The sequence below is a fragment of the Mus musculus genome, chromosome 13, assembly GCF_000001635.26.
Source record: "Mus musculus strain C57BL/6J chromosome 13, GRCm38.p6 C57BL/6J".
NCBI lineage: Eukaryota > Metazoa > Chordata > Mammalia > Rodentia > Muridae > Mus > Mus musculus.
Window position 1 is genome coordinate 28,715,627 of NC_000079.6, and position 19,393 is coordinate 28,735,019.

The 19,393-nt window shown below is 42.6% G+C and overlaps 1 long non-coding RNA gene across 2 annotated transcripts in view, besides 1 other annotated feature; it reads right to left on the reverse strand.

Moving 5' to 3' along the window:
• Positions 1-19,393, reverse strand: part of 2610307P16Rik (RIKEN cDNA 2610307P16 gene) — a 425,389-nt gene that overhangs the window by 255,593 nt on the left and 150,403 nt on the right. The window lies entirely within an intron of this gene.
• Positions 2,020-3,815: an enhancer, noted in NCBI's record as "VISTA enhancer mm265". NCBI's record gives its function as "enhancer in: neural tube[7/8] | blood vessels[3/8]" and the evidence as "EXISTENCE:transgenic organism evidence [ECO:0001131][PMID:17130149]".

Genomic DNA, 19,393 nt, shown 5'->3' on the forward strand with positions numbered 1-19,393 from the left:
AAGTCTGTCCTTAAGGCTGTAACAGCTCAAGTGGGAAGTTCACAACTGTGTAAAACTCATCAGATCCCATATTCTATAGCTATGGATCTATGAGGAACTATGAAGAGAATAAGTACTTGGCTTTCAATAAGCTTGGTTCCAAGAACCATCACAACTTCAGTATTATTTGATATTGGGGACTTTACTGTTTGAGGCTAGGGTCCAAGAAGAAAGAGTAATGTTTGGATATGGAGTATAGCGAGAGTATGTGGCAAGGGAGAAAAGATGAAGGAGGAGCTAACAAATTGCTCTTTATTAGTTTTTAATTCCCCATTTCTCGTTATTAGAAGACAAAAATAATGTGTACAAATATTCTCAGAGACAGTATTCTATTTAATGAGGTAAATAGTAAGCACCTTTTAATTAGTTTTTAGTGCCTACTGTTGTCTCACAGGATAGGAGTCACTTCTGAAAGTGGTCATCCACCCTCAGAGAGCTTATTCTCTATGGGGGATGAAACTGAGCACAGCCCTCCTGGTCCAAGCAGAAGGTGCAACATCCTTACGACTGTCTCATTTGATGGGAGAAGGATTGGCCACCCCATAAATTCTAGATGCTTTTGCTTAGCAAACAAATGAATTAGGGGGAAACCCAGCCCTGACTAAAGGTATCTCTGTCTGCTACTCCATCCCGTCCCACCCCCCACCCATGCTCTCTCACTTCACACTCTCTCCAGGTACTTTACCACTCTTCCATTTTTTTTTACCCCTGGGAAGGAAAAATGTTTAAAATGTTAAAAACAACAAACAAACAAACCTCTAGCCCCCTTCGGCACACCAGTTTAGATATTACCTTCCCTTGAAGGTTTCTTCAAAGCCAGCTGCTATCCAAAGCTCTTCTGGGCTCTTTTGAGAATTGTGCTCAGAGTTTCCCATCCCACTTCCCAACCCCTACAATACACTGAGCAGTGGTACAGATTTCTATTCTGTCTCAGAGGGGAATCTTGCTTTGCACACTTGTGTCACAACACAGGATACAACACACTGTGCTCAATAAATCAATTTAAAGCCAGGCCCCTCCACCCCACCACCCCACCCCAAATTGCCACATGGCTCCTTTGGTCTGTGCTAGCAAAGCCCTGCCACTTCCTTGGTTCATGACTTCCCTGAATCACCTCCTCAGCCTCAGAATCCTTCTGCCTGTCACCATCTGCATTTCAAATCTACTGCCAACGCTCTATGCCTTCCTAGCTGTGCACAAAGAATCCAAGATGGTAGGGTCAGCAAATGGATGCTTTCCTAAATTATGGTTTTGAGAGTTTTTACACGGTAACTCCCATTAGTTAGCTTTCTTGTTTCTATAACAAAAATGACCAACAAAAGGCGCCTTAAGGACAGAGAGGTTTACCTTGGCTTACAGTTTAGGGAGGCAGATGGTCACACTGCATCTTTGAAGTCATGTAAACAGTAAATAGAAAGCAGGTTTAGATAATCAAGCCTCAAGCCCAGCTTCCAGCGGCCCACTTCCTCCAGTGAGACACCACCTCCTAAGGGTTCTATTGCCTTCCCAAAGATAGCTGGGCACCAGTTGGGGAGCAAGTGTTCAAACCCACGTGCCTTCGGAAGCATTTCACTTTCAAATCCCTCCAACTCCAGTTCAAAGAGATCAGCAAGCCACTGGGCTTTCTACTGTCTTCCTTTCCGACAGTAGATGTTCGGACAGTTCTGACAGTCAAGCCCATCTGTTCTTGCTGTTTAGCATCTCGTGTCCATTTCATGATGAGCGTTTACTTCTAGTGTGAATCTCGCTCCAACTTTCAAGTACCCCCACGAGATGGTCTACTGAAGTCGTGAAGGGATAAATGAATTCTTACAGAGACATCATTCATACATTTATCTTGCATATTGAGCTTCTTCTAAGGGTGCTCATGGGGGTTGGGGGGAGGGGAAGCTGCCCACTGATGACTTGATCTCCACCTCCTTCCTCAAAGCAAGATCCCTGATGCAATTATGTGCCATCCTGATTTGGGACAGAGTGGGCGGCAGCAACTTGCATTTTTAGCTCTTAAGAGGAGCTCAAGGCCATATGTAGCCAAAGTGTAGAGATTATATACTAAATATAGACTAGGGAGAATCTATGTGGTATAATTGTGGATTTCTAAGTTTTGATCTCCAAGCCACAGGAACTTAGGGATCTATTCAGAGCAGTAGACTGCTTAGCAAATGCTTCATGCCCGCACTCCCACCCTAATCATTTCTTTCCTTCAAATAGATTGGGTTCTAGCCCAGACTACTCTCAATTCTTATCCTTTCTCTCCATATTTCTCTATTAATGCTGTCTATCTGGCTATTTGTTCGTTTTCTCCCACAAACGCTTCATCTGAGGGTGTAGGCAGTCTCAGTGTTTGCCAAGTGCGCAAAGATTTAGGTGTGATAATGTGGTGTCTACACACCTGGCGCCTGAGTTAGTTCTCAATAGCCATCAGTAATTGAGAACAAAGAAAACTGCAATGTGGCAGGTTTTCCTTTTTCTTTTTTGAGGGGCAGTTTCAGACATTGAAAAATACAACTTGATGGGGGGAGGGGTTCTAACACCCATTGGGATCCCATTTGGCCTGGGCAGAAGGAAAAAGTGGTGTGTAAACCAGACACATCTGACAGGGAGCACTTAATGAGAAGGCCTAATACGGCATCCGGCCTTTGTTCGTGTCTATAAGCATCTTTTAGGGGAAAAAAGAACCCAAGTACAAGGGGAGGAAGCGGCTGGACGGCTGATTTCTAATTAGCTCCCTCACATCACTGGAGGAAGAGGAAAACGGGTCTGGCTACTGTTTCCTTCAGTTTGCGGCAGCTTTATCTGAGGGTGAGGCGTGAACACAGCCTCCCAAATGTTGTGGAGTGTACTTGGGTTCAAAAGTTCAGCAATATCTGGACAAAGGATAGGCCTCTCCCCGGGAAGGACAGTCTAGGGGCCGCAGATGGGACTGTGGGAATCGAATCCTGCTCCTCCCACACCCACCATCTGCAAAAGCTGGGGACTTTGCAAAGGCCCTGCCCTTCAGGCCCAGAGTCTTTACTCAAACTGCACCTGTCCAGGATTAGGTTTCCTGCCACTGAATGATGGCTTCTTTCATTTAGTCTGCAAACAGCTGTCACATGATCAAGTGGGAGCCAGGCAGAGGGAGCCAGACAGCCCCTCAGAAAAAAAAAAAAAAAAAAAAAAAAAAAGGCTGAGCAGGACATGGACTTGGGTGATTCATCTTCAAAAAACCTATTCCTGAAATGCTTTTGTGTGTTGATATCACTTCGTGTCTCAGCTCACAGATAATTACAGCCTGCCAGAGAGACACAGCTCTAACCTGGAAAAGAGACCGTCCCCATGACTCATTAGAGCGTCTAAGGATGAATGAGACTCATTGTCTCCCCCTTTTCCCTTTGACCCCCAGAGATTGCTAAATCTATGGTTTCTAACCTTGTGAAAATGAGGGGACACTTGAAAAGGAATCCGGCAGCTCCCTGGAACCTGAGCCACTGGAACCTGAGCCAGGGCTGCACTGCTGCGATGAGCTGCACCTGCTGGCAGGACATTTTTGCTAATTCAAGTGCTGTGCCTGCACCTTGGGAAAAACAACCTTGGACAGCCATTTCATCAGGGAGTGAAAGAGACTCCCAAAGACATTTCACTGAAGACAGGGCTTGAAGATGGCATGGCGGGGAGTCATATAACATTTGGGTTCGGATCTGGTGAGATTCAACAGTCCCAGACATACAGGGAGATACATTATTATGATCACTCACGAGCAAAGTAAAATATTACAGAAAAGGAGAAGGCCATTTATTCAAGCAAACTTTATAACAATAGAGAATCGTGACTTTCCTTTTAAAAGACAGTTCTGTATTCAACTGAAGGAGCTATAGCTATACACAAGTCTTCCCAATGGTTAATGGAAATGGTTATAAATATAAATACAGAACCAGTAGGGATGAAGGGTTGGTTGTCTAACTGTCTCAAACCCCCAAACATCCAAACTCAATTCAGTGGTTAGAGAAATGCCAGGGAGTAGCTTCCCTTCTGAGAGCATCACTCCTAGGTACCCAGAATACCATTGGGTTTTTCCTATACACACCTAGGACATGTCACAAGTGTGTTCCTCCCACTCAACACGCGTCTGTAAATAAACATCCCAGATCAGCAAGGTGCAAAGGCAGACTCATTAAGATTTGACTGACAACACACAAAAGGCAGCCGAGTCAGACTAAGAAAATTATGATTTAAGAAATCAATGTTAAAGGGCAAGGAGATGGCCCAGTTAGTAAAGTATTATATGTGCCAACATGAGGATCTGAGTTTGGGTTCCCCAGCACCGATATATAAAGCCAAACCTGGAAGTATGCTACTGCTATAAGTCCATTGTTGGAGAGGGAGAAACAGGACGAGACCTGGTGCTTGGTGCCAGGAAGCACAGCCAAATCATGGGGTTCCAGGTATAGTAAGAGACAGTGAAAAAAATAATGTGAAGACTAATAAAAACACCCATGTCTACATCATACCCGCACACACTTGCACATACTCATATACAAAGATACACACAAATATGCACATATGCATAATACACTATGTGCGCTCGTGCACACATGCGCGCACACACACACACACACACACACGTTTTATAGAAGTACTTTCGATTACCCACCCCTTGTTTCAAGCCTTGCAAGTGCCAACCTTGGCTCTCAGCACACTCGGATGTGGCAAGGCTGACAGGAAGGAATTCCTATCTTCTGCATTAGCACTTAGTGTCTGCAAATGTCAACTGTGGTGCCCAGGTGTTGCAAAGCGTCTGTCTTCCTCTTAAAGCAACAGGATGCGACAGACTGAATGCCTGTGGGTGATTACGGCAGTATTCAAGTGAAGGCCAAAAGGACAGAGCACATGAGAAATATAATAATTCGTTCAAAATGTCCTAACTGAAGTGCCTCCTTTTAGATGACAAAATGGATTTCATACATTTCAGGGTTCTTTTTTTCCTTTTTTCTTTCTTTTCTTCTTCTTTTTTTTTTTTTTTTAAATAAGGGGTAGGGGGAGAAAACAGGCAGATCAGTTTATTTTCTGAGCACAGCATTAATGACAAGATGACATCACCAGCAGCCAATCGGAAAGCTCTCTGGTGTCTGGTGTTCTAACACCATTTCATATTTATGGATAAGCACCAGAAGGGTGTCAACCCAGAGCTGCGTTCCCCTCCCCTCCTCACTTCTAAATAAAGTTCCTGCTTTCATTCAGCAGCCAAACTGGAAAAGTTTTCGAAAGGCGATGGGGGAGGGGAGGCTCATGGAGGCGCTCCCTCCCTCGCAGACCGTTTTCTGAGAATGCTCAACAGTAACGACAGGGTTGGGGAAATGGCTAGGACCTGTACCACTACTCCCTGCAAGGCTTGCCAAGGCCCTCCAGAGGGTCTGCACAGTCCTTCACCATGGAGCACAGTCTAGGCTTCACTGGGAAAGCCCTAAACACTGAAAAATAACAGACTTGTGCACAAAAGAAGGAGTTGGGGAACGCCTTACACGAGAAATGGATGCTAGTGACCACTGTATTGTTTTAAGTTATTCTCTGGTTCCTACTACATTTCCTAACCCGCAATGTAGTTTAGAGAAGAAAAGTTGATCTAGTCCTAGTTAATCCCAAGTCAACCCCAGACTGACTTGAGCATTGTAACTCAGCCTACCGTCCTACCAGATCTGTGAAGGCCAGGATTGCCCATGAACCCAAGGAACGGGTCAAGACAACAAAACCTTCATATACACGAGTGGCTAGCCACTAACCTGGAGCCTCCTAGGAGGTGTGGCAAGAACATTTCTATTCAGTCTCGAATCAACAATCCATGTCAACAGAAATGGAGAGTGCATTTCAAATTCTAGGAGGCATGAGAAAGGAGTGTAGCATGGCATCTGTTTAAACACCTGCTTAAAGACAATTCGCGTCCTTTTCTCACATTCCCCTGAACCCCACCTAGCGACGACCACTAATGCAGCTCTTCTTTTTCCCCACATCCCTGAGCAGCTGATGTCACATCAGGGTTCCATGGATCAAGCTCAGAAGTTAGAATTATGACATGTAATAAAGACACTTGGCCATGCAGCGAAGGTGACAGGATTTGGCCTGCTGGCCCACCGCCAGGGGTAACGGAGCCTGATCGGGTGTTCTTTTCCTACAGGCTGAATGGTGCATAGGAGGAAAAGAATAATCATCTGCTCATAGCAAATGCAACGACGCCAGCTTTCCAATGCTCTGCCACTGGCCAGGCTGCCCCACACCCTCCACCCACCAGAGTGATGCCAAAAGCATCCAAACGAAATGACAGTAGCCTGGCCCTTTTCATAATTAATTTGTTTCAAAGGTAAAATTGATAAATAGATTCAAAGCGGGAATAGACGAGGAGTAAGGCTCTTCGCTGTTTGTGAGCTCTAAATAATTCATTACAATAATCTAAATTCTCTCGTATCTGCTGTTGCAAACCAAAGCCTAAGGAACCCCTGCCACACTTTAGACACAAGCCAATATGCTGCATCCCCTACAAAATCCAAAGGTTCTCCATATATGAAAGGGACAGTTGTGTGTGTGAAGCAAAGAAGAAAAGAATCCAAGCTGCAACCTCTAAATCCTTAGGTCACCAGGGACAAAGGTGGGGGAGAGCTGTTACTGCTCTGTTTGTAAGACTATTCATTTTAACAAGGCACAGTGGGGGAAGGGTTCCCCCTGCCCCCCCTCTCGCTGCAAGCAATGGGGGCTGCCACTTTTGAAAATTAGAAAAATTCACATCAAAGACAAAATAAAAGCTAGACATGAAAATCAACTGCACACACAACAAGAAGGACAAATTAAAATGCAGTATGCTGGAATCATAAATCCAAAAATAAATATGTAGACAAGAGCTTGGAAAAGCCAATCTTCCCAATTGCGCTGTCCCAATGCAAACGGAACCTCTTCCAAAAGCTACCTATTAGAAGGCCTTGTTATTACTCCACTAATCTCAGTGCTCCATGCTAGCTGGCAGAAGGGAAAACTAATTTGGATCATCCAAAAATCATTTACATTTGGTTTTAGTTGCATTGTACCGGGGGGGGGGGGGTTGGCTACACATTTCCCTCCCTAATTAAGTTGAGTTTAGAATAATTTTAAATTTTCTATTCGCTCAGCACAAGCCAACTAAGGACTTCAGACAGTGGTCGGCTGGCAAGGGAAAAAAAGCCAGTCATGGATTTGGTTTTTTAATTGTCATAAATAAGTGATTCACACACAGCTAACTACAGTGACAGAATTAGTCTTAGCTCAGGATGTAAGTGCGATAGGCATCCAGTGACATCCAATACACGCAAGCGAAGGTGTGAGCAGATGTGGCCAAGGGTGATACAGCTAAGTGGGAGACCATGGTATGTCATAAAGACAGGGCTTTCTCATCAGCACCGCCACCACCACCTCCCCTTTCTTAATGTCATACCCTCAAGTTCTGATCCTAACCGTCTATCAAAGCAAGAGGCACTGTATTCCAATTCTGATTCTGGATATCATGTGCTTACTGTATCAAAATCATAAGGATAAATGATTGGATAAAGCAGACACGGGTGAACTGGGGCCAGACTCAGATTAAAGCACTAACAGATCCCACTGTCTGTTTCTGTGCTCAGAAGATGCTCGCTTTGCTGTTCCAGTCCTCCTGAGCAGTTGGTCTTTAAGTATTTTACTACTCTTAGATCTCGTGTAACCTTTGTCTTTTCACTCAAACCAACCATCTCTCCCCACCCCCACCTTTGTTTTGTTTTTATTTTTTATTTATTTATCAGTACAAGTGGGTTTTTGCTGTGCATATCAGTGAGCATATGCGTGTCTGATGTCCTTGGCCATCAAGAGAAGGTACAGAATACTGGGAACTGGAGTTACATACAGATAGTTGTGGACCGCCACCTGGGAACAGAACTCAAGAGACTCTCCAAGAATGACAGATGCTCTAATCTCTGGGCCATCTCTCCAGCGCTTGTTTGGTTGGTTTGTTTGTTTGTTTGTTTGTTTGTTTGTTTGTTTTTGAGACAGGATCTCATGTAGCCCAGGCTAGCCTTGAATTTTCAGTATACAGGAGGAGGATACTGAACGCCTAACCTTCCTGACTCTACCTCCCAAGTCCTATGATTACAAGGACATACCATCATGGCCAGCTTCATTTTCTTGCTGCTATGTGACCTCATGTGAGAAAGGCTGTGTGATCCTGTGTGAGAAATGCATAAACGCCATTCTGAAATTCATGAGAAATATGTAAAGGAATTTAGGATATATTAGGTGGACATGAAGTGACTTCTCCATGAGACCACCATCATTACAATTATAGATCTCTTCCAGTGCCCCAACTCCAAGTTTAGGGATTTCCTGCAGCCACCACCATTAGGAAAATAATTTAGTTTGAGACAAATCAATACATATAGTCATATGTATATTATCTTTGTTATTCATTTTAACACATACAAGAAAAATAGTTAACACTTTAGAAGAAAATGTAATTTACAATACATACTTTTGGGTACCTAGCAATTATATGGCAGGTGAGAATATGAGAAATGCGCATTTAAACTCGACTTGTCCTCCTATAGGCAGCAGATCACATGACAGTCATCACTACACATAGAAAAGTTAAGCTAAAGGTTTAACTTCTAAGGACCGAATAAAACCAATGTTACAGAATGGGGGTGGGGGAGCACTAACTCATCCCCTTCTGTTTCTGAGCCACTTCCCTAGTTTGCCAAGAGGCCACTCCATCATTGTCCCTCAAACAAACAATGGGGCTGCATCCATTTGCAAAGAGAATGAGGTTCACCCAGCATCCAACATCCTGTCCCCCCAAACAGGAAGTGAGTCACAGAGCAGAGGAAGTACCCTATCATTTTCAAAGGAAAAAGACACAGACTTCAGAGTTGACTCTTTATTCTGAAACAATACAACTCCTACACTAAAGCCATCTTTTGTGTTTATAATGACCCGTATCATTGTTATAAACATTTAATCTAAACGCTTTTCCTGTCCTGCAACTGGATTTGATTTTCAGGTAAACAGCGTATTGTAATGGGAGCGGCTGATTCCTAGTAACATTTTCTCTGTTACATTTCCAGCTAACAGTCTGTATCAGCTGGCTATCAATGTTGCAAAGATTAAAGGAAGGTGTGGTTATATCAACTTAATGAGCCATGCTTTTCACACACAGATAGGAAAAGCAAAGGACTGACCAGAATGTCATTCATCCTTGAAAAAGAAGATCCTGTTGTTTGCAACAATGTAGATGAACTCCATCATACTATATTACGTGGATGAACCAGACAAAGGGAATAGCTACTAGATCCAATTTTTATAAGGACTCAGAAGTAGTCCTTATAAAAATATAACAGACAAGATCAGGAAGCAGAATCTAAATTTCAGAATCATGCTAGGAAGGAGATGGGGAGGAGTTAGACAAAGGGTATAAGATTTGGCTCCTTATATGAAATGCAGAGATGCTAAAACAAAACAAACAATAAAATCTGGAAAATTAGGGCCTAGAGTTAATATTCTAGTGCTGCAAGAAGGTAGAGCTCATGCTAAATACCTGCACTGCAAAAGAAACAGATTTTCTTTAAAACAAAAAATAAAAGACATTTCAGAAATAACTTTAGAAGTGATGGATAAAATTAGTATCTTGATCACTAACATGAGTTCACAAGTCTTCAGTCATTGCCACCCATTCAAGGACTAAGCAGACACTCGTGCTAAGATCACTAGACAACAATCAATGGAGTCATCAAATTATATTAATTATTAAGTATATTATTCTTAAGTGCAATTTTTATATGTCAACCATAGCTTAATAAAATGGCCAAAAAATGAGTAAACAAAAGGTCTATGTGAGGACAGTGAAGGGAAATTGAATGTTTCTTTTCTGTTTTGTTTTTTAATTTTTTAAATCATTTTACATCCCAATCATAGCCCCCATTCTTCCCCTCTTCCCAATCCCACCCTTACAAAACCCTCCCCCCACTGCCCCTTCCCCTTCTCTTCAGAGAAAAGGAGCCCTCCTGGGGGAACACCTCACCCTGGAGCATCTAGTCTATGCACATGCTCTTCCACTGGACCCAACCAGGCAGTCTAAGTAGAGGGAAGGAGATCCAATGTCAGGGAACAGAGACACAGACAGCCCACGCTCCACTTGTTAGGGAACCCACATGCAGACCAAACTGCATTTTTGCTACAAATATGTCCAGGGATCTTTTTTATTTTCTTTATTTGTTTTTCCATGTGTATTCCTGGAGACTCTATTGCAATGTCCCTTCAGGTCCCAAATTTCAATGGCATAACTCCTCGTTTCTCTGTTTAGGATCTTCAGAACACGCTTATCTCACTACAGAAAGTTTGGAAAGCTAGGATATGAACTGTATACAAAACAAACAAATAGAAAATGCAAAAACCAAAATGCAAGGAGCTGGGGTGTGGCTCAGATGCTAGCCAGTACACATGGTAGAGTGGATCTGCCTACCATGAACAAAGCCGTGGGTTCCGTTTCCAGCACCACACAAATCTGGCCTGCTAGTATGTGCCTGCAATTCCATCACTCTGTTCAAAGTCTGGGCTAAGCAGAAGGCTCAGTGGGAAAAATGCTTGCTGTACAAGTTTGAGGACTCAAGTTCAAGTCCCCAGAATGCAAGTTCAGCTGAGAGAGGTAGCCTGCATCTCTAATCTGGATGCTCATAAAGCGGGACAGACCTACAGGCAGGAGAATCCCTAAGAGTTCATGGGTCAGACAGTCTGGAATACACAGCAGCTAACATTAGCAAAAGGATCTGGCTTCAAACAAGGTAGAAGGGAAGAATCAACAGTAAGATTCTCCTCTGACTTCTACATATGTGCTGTGACATTCAAGGAACCACACTCAGACAGGAGCACATACAGGCACACATCCATACACAAGAAATTCAAAGTCATTCTTGGTTAAACAGGGAGTTCAAGATCAGCCCGAGCTATAGGATAAATGAGCGAATGAATTTAAAAAAAAAAAAAGGAGAGATAGACAGACAGACAGACAGACAGACAAAAAACTTTCTTACCCAGGCATATAATCTTGACAATCACCCACTTCAAGAACTGAAGCCCGGCAGTGGCGCACGCCTTTAATGCCAGCACTTGGGAGGCAGGGGCAGGCAGATTTCTGAGTTTGAGGCCAGCCTGGTCTACAGAGTGAGTAGGATAGCTGGGGCTACACAGAGAAACCTTGTCTCGAAAACCAATGAAACAAAACAAAACAAAATAAAACAAAACAAAACCTGCTCTGTATAGAACATGATGTCAATGCTTAAAATTATCTACTGTATTGTGAGGGAGGAGGGCAAGTAGTGCATACCACACTTCCCTGCAAACTGTCACATAGAAAATGAGCAGCAGAGCCTGCAGTGGTGGTGCGGGCCTTTAATTCCAGTACTTGAGAGGTAGAAGCAGGTGGATTTCTGAGTTCAAGACCAACCTCATCTACAGAGTGAGTTCCAGGAAAGAAAGAAAATTAAGGAAGGAGGGAGGGAGGGAAGGAGGGGAAAAATAGCAGCTCAATGTGTACAATAATAGTTTTTTTTTGATCATTTGCCTATCCTAGTAGTGTGAACATTCAGAGACATGTTCATAGACAAAAATGAAAAGAGTTGGGTCAGATCAGCAATTGTCTCTGTCATGGTTTGGACCATAAATGTCTCCCATTGCTTGTGTGCTGAAGACTCAGTAACTGGATATACAGGAATATGCTATAGGCTATACAGGAAGTGTTGGTTAGGAAAAGATGCTGTTGAGGGTCATTGGGAGAATACTCCCAATGTACTTTGCTCTGGCCTTTTCCTTTTCTTCTTCTCTTCTGCTTCTTCCTTCCCTTTTTCCTCTCCACGTTCTCGCTCCCAAACTCCCTCCCTTTTTCCTAGCTGCCAGAGGCATCAACATGAAGCCACAACTGGAGAACTCCATACCATAACTGTTTCATGCATAAAATTGATGAAAATATTGTTAAAAAATATCTTTAGGCTGTATGTTCTAAGGCCCATATGGGGGCAGGGAGAAGCAAATTTAGTTCTCAAACTTGAGTCCCTGTCTAAAATATCAGATTATGTTTATGAAAACACCAAGACACAGAGCCAGTGAGATGAAGCGGTAGGTACAGTGTTGGCAAGCCTGATAACCCAAGTTCAATCCCCAGGGCCCACAGGTTGAAGGAGAAAGCCCAACTCTTATAAATCAGCCTCTCATCTTCACACATGTTATGTGAATGCCTACACACGAAAAGCAAATAAATAAAGAATAAGTTAAAGTACTCCCACCGTGATGTTTGTTTTGCTATGGGTCCAAAGCAATAGGGGCCAGAGACTTCAGAGTAAAACCGTGAGCCAACAAAATTTTTTCCTCCTTATAACCTGATTACTTCAAATACTTTGTCACAGCCATGGAAAGCTAACACATGCCTTGAATATTTTTGATGAACTTCTTGAAATCAGGATTGCATTTTTGAATGCTAAAGAAAAATCCAGATTAAAAACAGATTGATTCCAGTCAATGGCATGTTCAGGCCCCCTTCACAAGCCTGAACTGTATACCTTGATCAACCCAGCTGAAGGAACTCGGTGAGTGCAAACACAGAGAGCCATTGGCAGCTGGATAGCCCCAGAGGCCTGGAGCCTGAAGGATGCCTACTAATCCATGCATTCTTAGACACTCTGTGGCCTGGACAGGGTAACTTGGTATGTTAGTAGTTTGCTGCTAAGGAATCTGAAACCAGATTATAAACATACAAACTGCACACATACATGTTTACATAGACATGTAAATAGCATAATTTGGCATTCCTTATCCCAAGTGACAAGAACCAGAAGTCTTCCTGATTTTGGAATGTCTAAATACATGTAATAATAATATAGTACCTTGGGGAGAGGACCAATATTCAAACACTAAGTCCATTTATTTTTCATAGACATTTTACACGTGTAGCCTACAGACCATTTTATATGACATATTTAATAATGTCGTGCCTGAAACAAAGATTCATGGCATGGAATTTTCCACTCTTGGCTTCAGACTGATGCAGAACCTGTTTAGAGTTTGAGGCATCCCAAGTCTTAGATTTGCAGGTTAGCAATCTGGCCTGTATGTGTCAAGTCAGTGTTTGAGTCTCTCAAACTCAGATACTGTAAAGTATGAATATTCAAGATGAGCTAGCCACTTATAACTAAGAGGCTCTATGAGGAATTTACTGAGCCTGGGTTATGTGGAACTGTGTTAAGATAAGATTAAGCTTCACTGGCAACTTGATTCGATTTAAGGTCACCATGGAAACACACTTCTGGGTGTGTCTATATCGGCAGTTCGTAAAAGGTTTATCAGAACAAGGAGGACTCACCCTGAATTCGCACAGCAGCATCCCATGGGCTCAGATTCTGCCTGAGGAAAAGAGGGGCAGTTGAGCCCCAATATTTATCAACCTGTGCCCATGTGACCCACTACCTCATGTCCCATGTCCCCGCAACCTTTCCCTGCATGATGGAAGTTATTCTCAAACTTCAAACCAAGTCACTTTGGTCAGGAGTTTTGACATAGCAACACCCAGTGTAACTAATATAAGCGAAGTAGAAAGGAAAAGAGATAATACACACAGAAGAGGTAGTAAAGATTAACAATAAAGTGTGAAGAGTCTTGTACAAGATAAAGAAAAGAAAATGGAAGGTGTATCCATGGACAACATGGAAAAGAAGGGCTAAGTGACGTGGTCCTCACACTGCAGCCTGCTTTCCATTTGTTGGGGAATAAGTAATTTTGGTGACTTAGGATGGGGGGCTCAGAAAGCCAGAGCCACAGATACATCTGTTCATGCACCATACTGTTTCTATTTCAGGCCAGAGATTCTGTGCTCAACTCTAACAGAATCCTGCATTTGCTCCCTACTAGTGGTGATGGAGGCCAGAGCCAAAGCACAGGGAAGCATCCGTAGGTTTTATCATCATGACAGCCAAGGACAAAAAGTAGCTTTGGTATCTGCTCTCCCTGCCAGTGGTCCTTCGGGACCAACTTCCTATGTGAATAAAATCACAATGTTAAGTGAGGGTGGAGCCTGTTGTTGGGCAGAACCACTGCAGTCTCCTCCAGGTACGTGGAAAGGAAGAGACGTGTTTGTCTTTCTCAAATCTGCAAATTTCTATTACGTTTATTATCACAGGTGCCAAAAATATCCATTTACCCACAAGTTATTCAGGCAGACAAGCTTTGAAAAGTATTCTAACTTTGGGAAGAGAATATTTTCTCACATTTAAACAGACACCCTTGGAAATTAAATGTCACTCATATTCATCCTCCTCTCACCACCACCCCCCCGCCCCCCAAACTCCTGGATTGGTTTCTATTACAGCAAAATAATCCTGCAGTATTAAGTAAACCAAGCAGCTTGATTCTGTTCAACAATAATCACTAGCTTTGCTTCTTTATTAGTGGTTTTATAGAGAAACTACTTTTTGTAATGAAAAAGTTTGCTTCGGGCTCGATTCTCCCATACCAAGCTTCAGTTTGCGGTGAAACTCAGCAGTCTCGTTATGAACCCTTGAATGTTGGGAATCAGGTGACGGAAAGGCTGACACATTAGCCACAGCTGGCACTGAAAAAAAAAATCTTTCAAATATGTTCAACCCTCCCCTATGAAGTCAATCCCTAGAGCCTAGAATTTTGTGATTTTTTTTTCAACCATAAAAGCAAAACTCACCAGCAGTGTAAACCACGGTACCAGCTGAAAAGGTTGACCTCGGTCTAAAGGCATTCAGTGTTGACTAAGAAATGCATGCTTACAAGAACTTCCTGGGTTGGTTACTGGATGATCTGAGAAAGGAAAGAAATACAAAGAGTTCACGTAAGGCAAAAGCTTCACTTGACAGTAGAGAGAAAGAGGGTACACCGAGGGAAGCAACAGAGTCTAGCAGGTAGAGGTCAATGGCTGTTTGTGTTGAAGTCTATTATATTATCCCTAAGTTCACACTGAAGGAATGAAAGGGAAGTCTATGCCGGAGCAACAACTATGAGATAACAGTAAACTCTGACTAAAGATACCCAGCCCCCGGCAAGACAAAGCAAAGGCAAGCAAAGAAGCAACTCATGTGCTATCTTCATGGTCAACAGAGCTCATCGATGCAATGTCTATAAACGGCCAAACTTTGTAGACTGATGCCTGTTTCCATTTCTAACGCCTTTGCTAGTCCCCAAGCCATGTCACTGTTAGTCTCTTTCAGGTGCACTGCCAATCCCGAGGCTGGAGAAATAGCAGAGATGATGCACACTATATTTGAGCTGGCTTACAGTTTCCTATGCCCAATTAAGCTTATTCAGCAAAGACAGGTAACCACTTTCTCTTTTTGTGAATTCCCCAAGGCAACCTGTCTTTAGCAAAACCTAAAGTGGGTCCTCAGGATTTTGAGAGTAAAATTGCTTAGAAACAGGGTTTTTTAAAAATCCCAAGCACACACATGCACAGATAATGGCCTATATACATATAAGTATGCACATACACACACACATACCATACATAGATAGATCCTTATTCACGTTGTAACACATAGTGTATATACACACATGCATGCACACACACATACATATACACCTTAATGAAAAGTTTTTACTCTACCTCATACAAACAAACAAATAAAAAGTCATGGAGACTGGGGATATAGCTCAGCAACAGAGCACCTTCCTAGTATACACAAAGCAATACACTCAAACACTAATGCTGGAAAAGAAAAAAGAAAAACTCACAGGGAAAAAAGAGTGGGTGTATAATGAACACATATGAAACTCACATAGGAATCACTTCTACGGGAAAAGAAAAAAGAAAAGAAAACCCAAAAAAAAAAAAAAAAAAAAAAAAAAACCAAAGAACTACTATCCATCTGTGCCTAGGACACACCCCAGTCCTGCCATGTACTCTACTTCTCATACACTGACTTCTTTCTAAAGTCCTGTAAACACTGATACCCTCTGTAATTGATTTAAAAAAAAAAAAAGTGCTGCTTCCTGTGTGCAAGTCTTCCCTGGAGGGCCACCAGAGTCACGCTGTGCTCACCTCCCTAAGCTACTTTAGTCTCACATACAAGGTTGGTGGGAACATTACCTTGCAGTGACTACATACTGTCCAGTTCCCCTGGTTTTGGAAGCTAGCCTAACAGCAGCCATCAGGGAAGCTCAATGCGCATGTGTGAGTATTTAATAAATTCTGTCTCCATACATCTTGTCCTACTGATGGTAAAGAAGGCCAAAGAGGTCTAATGAGGAGTGCTGGTGTGTTCTCACGATTCCATGGGTCAGATACCACCATCTTTCCCAGTCCTCATTAAGCAATGCAACTCTTCTGTTCCCTAAACATGACATTAGCTGTTGGGGAGCTGCGAGAGGCCTGTGTAGAGTCAGGCCACTTCCTGTGAGAGAGTAGCCTCACACTACCATCAGGTAAGGACCAACACTGTAGGGGGACACTATCCTGACTGTGGGAAAAGAACTGTGTACACAAAGCTATTCAACCACAGGGCTGGAAGAGACTCAAAACAAGCCAAAGCTTAATTAGTGTTGAAGATTTCCCGGCTGGGATTCATGTCAGAGTTCAAGGTCCAAAACCATCACTAAGGACAGTCCATCCATCCCAGAGACACAGAGCTGGGGCTCTTTAGAATTCTTCATATAGTCCTCCATGTTAGTCAGTCTTCCCACTGTGTGTGTGCGTGTATATATATATGTATATGTATGTATATATGAGTGTGTGTGTGTGTGTCTACCTGACACACACACACACACCACTGAACTCCCAGCCCTGATAAAACCACACGCCTCCTACTCTCTGCTGCTCAATTCTCTTTCCTTCTCTATAAATTGAATTAATGAGGAGTTTTCTAAAAGCATACATTCCCTTAAAGGCTCTATTATTTTGAAGTTAATGGTTTTGACAAGGAGCCAGGCCAAACAGGCCCAAGCAGCAATAACTCTTAAAACAACTCCAAAACTTACCCTCAAATGTCACCAAGGCCCTGTGCTGATCTTTCCTCCCTTTGATTATTGCTAGATGCTTTCCTCCCTCCCTTAACATTTTATAGAGAACTCAAAAGCATCAAAGAAACCAGCAAAGGACAAGAAGATTGAGAGCCATGTTCAATCTCAATGTTATGATTTTGCTTTTGCCTTCCTACAACACATTCTAACCCCCCCCCCAAAAAACCAACATAATCACAAATGCTGTGTCACACAAGTCAAAACAGCAAAATATAGCTAAAGAAAGGGGGAAGGACATTTTGTCATGTTTATCCAATTCTCAGCATTCATACTTGTCATATATGATAGGATAATGATTTAAGTATTTAAAAATTTATCATTATTATTATTAAAAATATTGTGTGTGTGTGTGTGTGCGCGCGCACAAATGGCCCTGCATACCACAGAGTACACAACCACAACTGCAGAAAACACAGTGAGAACTCTATCTCCAAAGAATAAATGCTCAAAGGGCATCTCTACATACATGACCTCATTTCAACATACACAGCAGGCAAAATGAACACAACAAACCTTTTCAAATTCCTTAAGCCTAAAATTGAGAGGGGGGAAGCAGACACATGTTGATAAATGGGTTCATCTTTCCTGAAAATAAAATTTAAAATAATAATTTCTGGAGAAAAAATTGTGTGCAAATTTCTGTGTCTGCAAAATGTTCTAGAAAAGTTGGGCTGATGTACAGAGTTTAGTTTACATGCCATGCAGAAGCGGAAAAGAGAAACACACGGAACAGAGAGTTCCAGAGCGGGAGCCGTGCAGGGTTCAGTTGGTCAGTCACTCGTACATAGCATAGTGTAAGAAACCACACTTGGGGGCTGGAGAGATGGCTCAGCACTTAGGAGCACTGACTGCTCTTCCAGAGGTCCTGAGTTCAATTCCCAGTAACCACATGGTGGCTGACAACCATCTGTAATGAAATCCAATACCTTTGTCTGGTGTGTCTGAAGTCAGCAACAGTGTACTTGCATATAAGAAAGAAAGAAAGAAAGAAAGAAAGAAAGAAAGAAAGAAAGAAAGAAAGAAAGAAAGAAAGAAAGAAAGAAAGAAAGAAAGAAAGGAAGCAAGGAAGGAAGGAAGGAAGGAAGGAAGGAAGGAAGGAGAAGGGAGGGAGGGAGGGAGGGGAGAAGAGAAGAGAAGAGAAGAGAAGAGAAGAGAAAAAAGAAAAGAAAGGAAGAGAAAAGAAAAGAAAAATAAGAGAACCCACACTTGATCGCCCAGAACCCACATAGAAAGCCTTGGGAACAGTGGCACACCTGTGACCCCCCCCCCCCCCCCGGGCGATTGGGAGGCTCGGTCCCATTAACAGACATGGAAGAGGCGCATTGGCCTTTCAGATGAGAACACTGAAGCTCAGGAGTATTCAGTGACTGTCTAAATTTAGTTTTTATGGTCACAACGAATACCCAAGGCTGGATTTTAAAAGAAGATTTGCTTAGCTTTCAGTTTAGAAAAATAACAGGTCGCTACATCTGTATGGCCCTGCTTGATGGCCTTGGTGAGACTCTGGCATAAATTAGAGCAGATGAAGAAACCATGTAATGAGACAGGATGCCACAAAATCAATAGTCAGGATTCCTTTTTATAAACCCCACGTCCTCACAAGTTCACTCCTAGAGAGCAGCTCCCTCAATGACCTAATGACCTCCAATGAACCCCAGTCTTAAATATTTTACCCCCTCCCAACATCACCACATTTCCAACACACAAACATCCGGGGAACCCTCCCAAACCATATCACACTATACCAGGGGGTACAACATATAGCTTCTAACTCCTGGGTAGCAGTTTGCACATGGATACCACTTTGCAGTTTACAAGAATAAAGAGGACGAAAATTTACAATTAAAATTAAAAAGTATGTTTACCAAGTTAGGAATAGCACATGTGGATTTAAATGGGGAAACAGGTAGTGAACTTGCTCCTATACTGAAATAAATAGGAAGCTGAAAAGATTGCTCAGTGGTTAAGAGTATATGCTGGCTTTGTTCAGTTCCCAGCATCCATGTTTGGGTGACCATAACCACCTGTCAACTCCAGCTCCATAGGATTCAATGTCCTCTCCTCCGGCCTCTGTGGAAACTGCACGCATGTGATATACATGCATATAGTCAATCACATACACATAACACATATGTAAAGGAAAAATACACCTAAGAAGTATTAAGATCAGTATAAGCACATATCTAAGATGATATGCTTTCATTTAGTAATTGTCGTTTGAGTCTGACTTTGCTTCTGCCCTACATTACAGAGATTTGCCTGGTCCATGGGAGAAGGATGACTCTGAGGACTCTAGATTTATGAT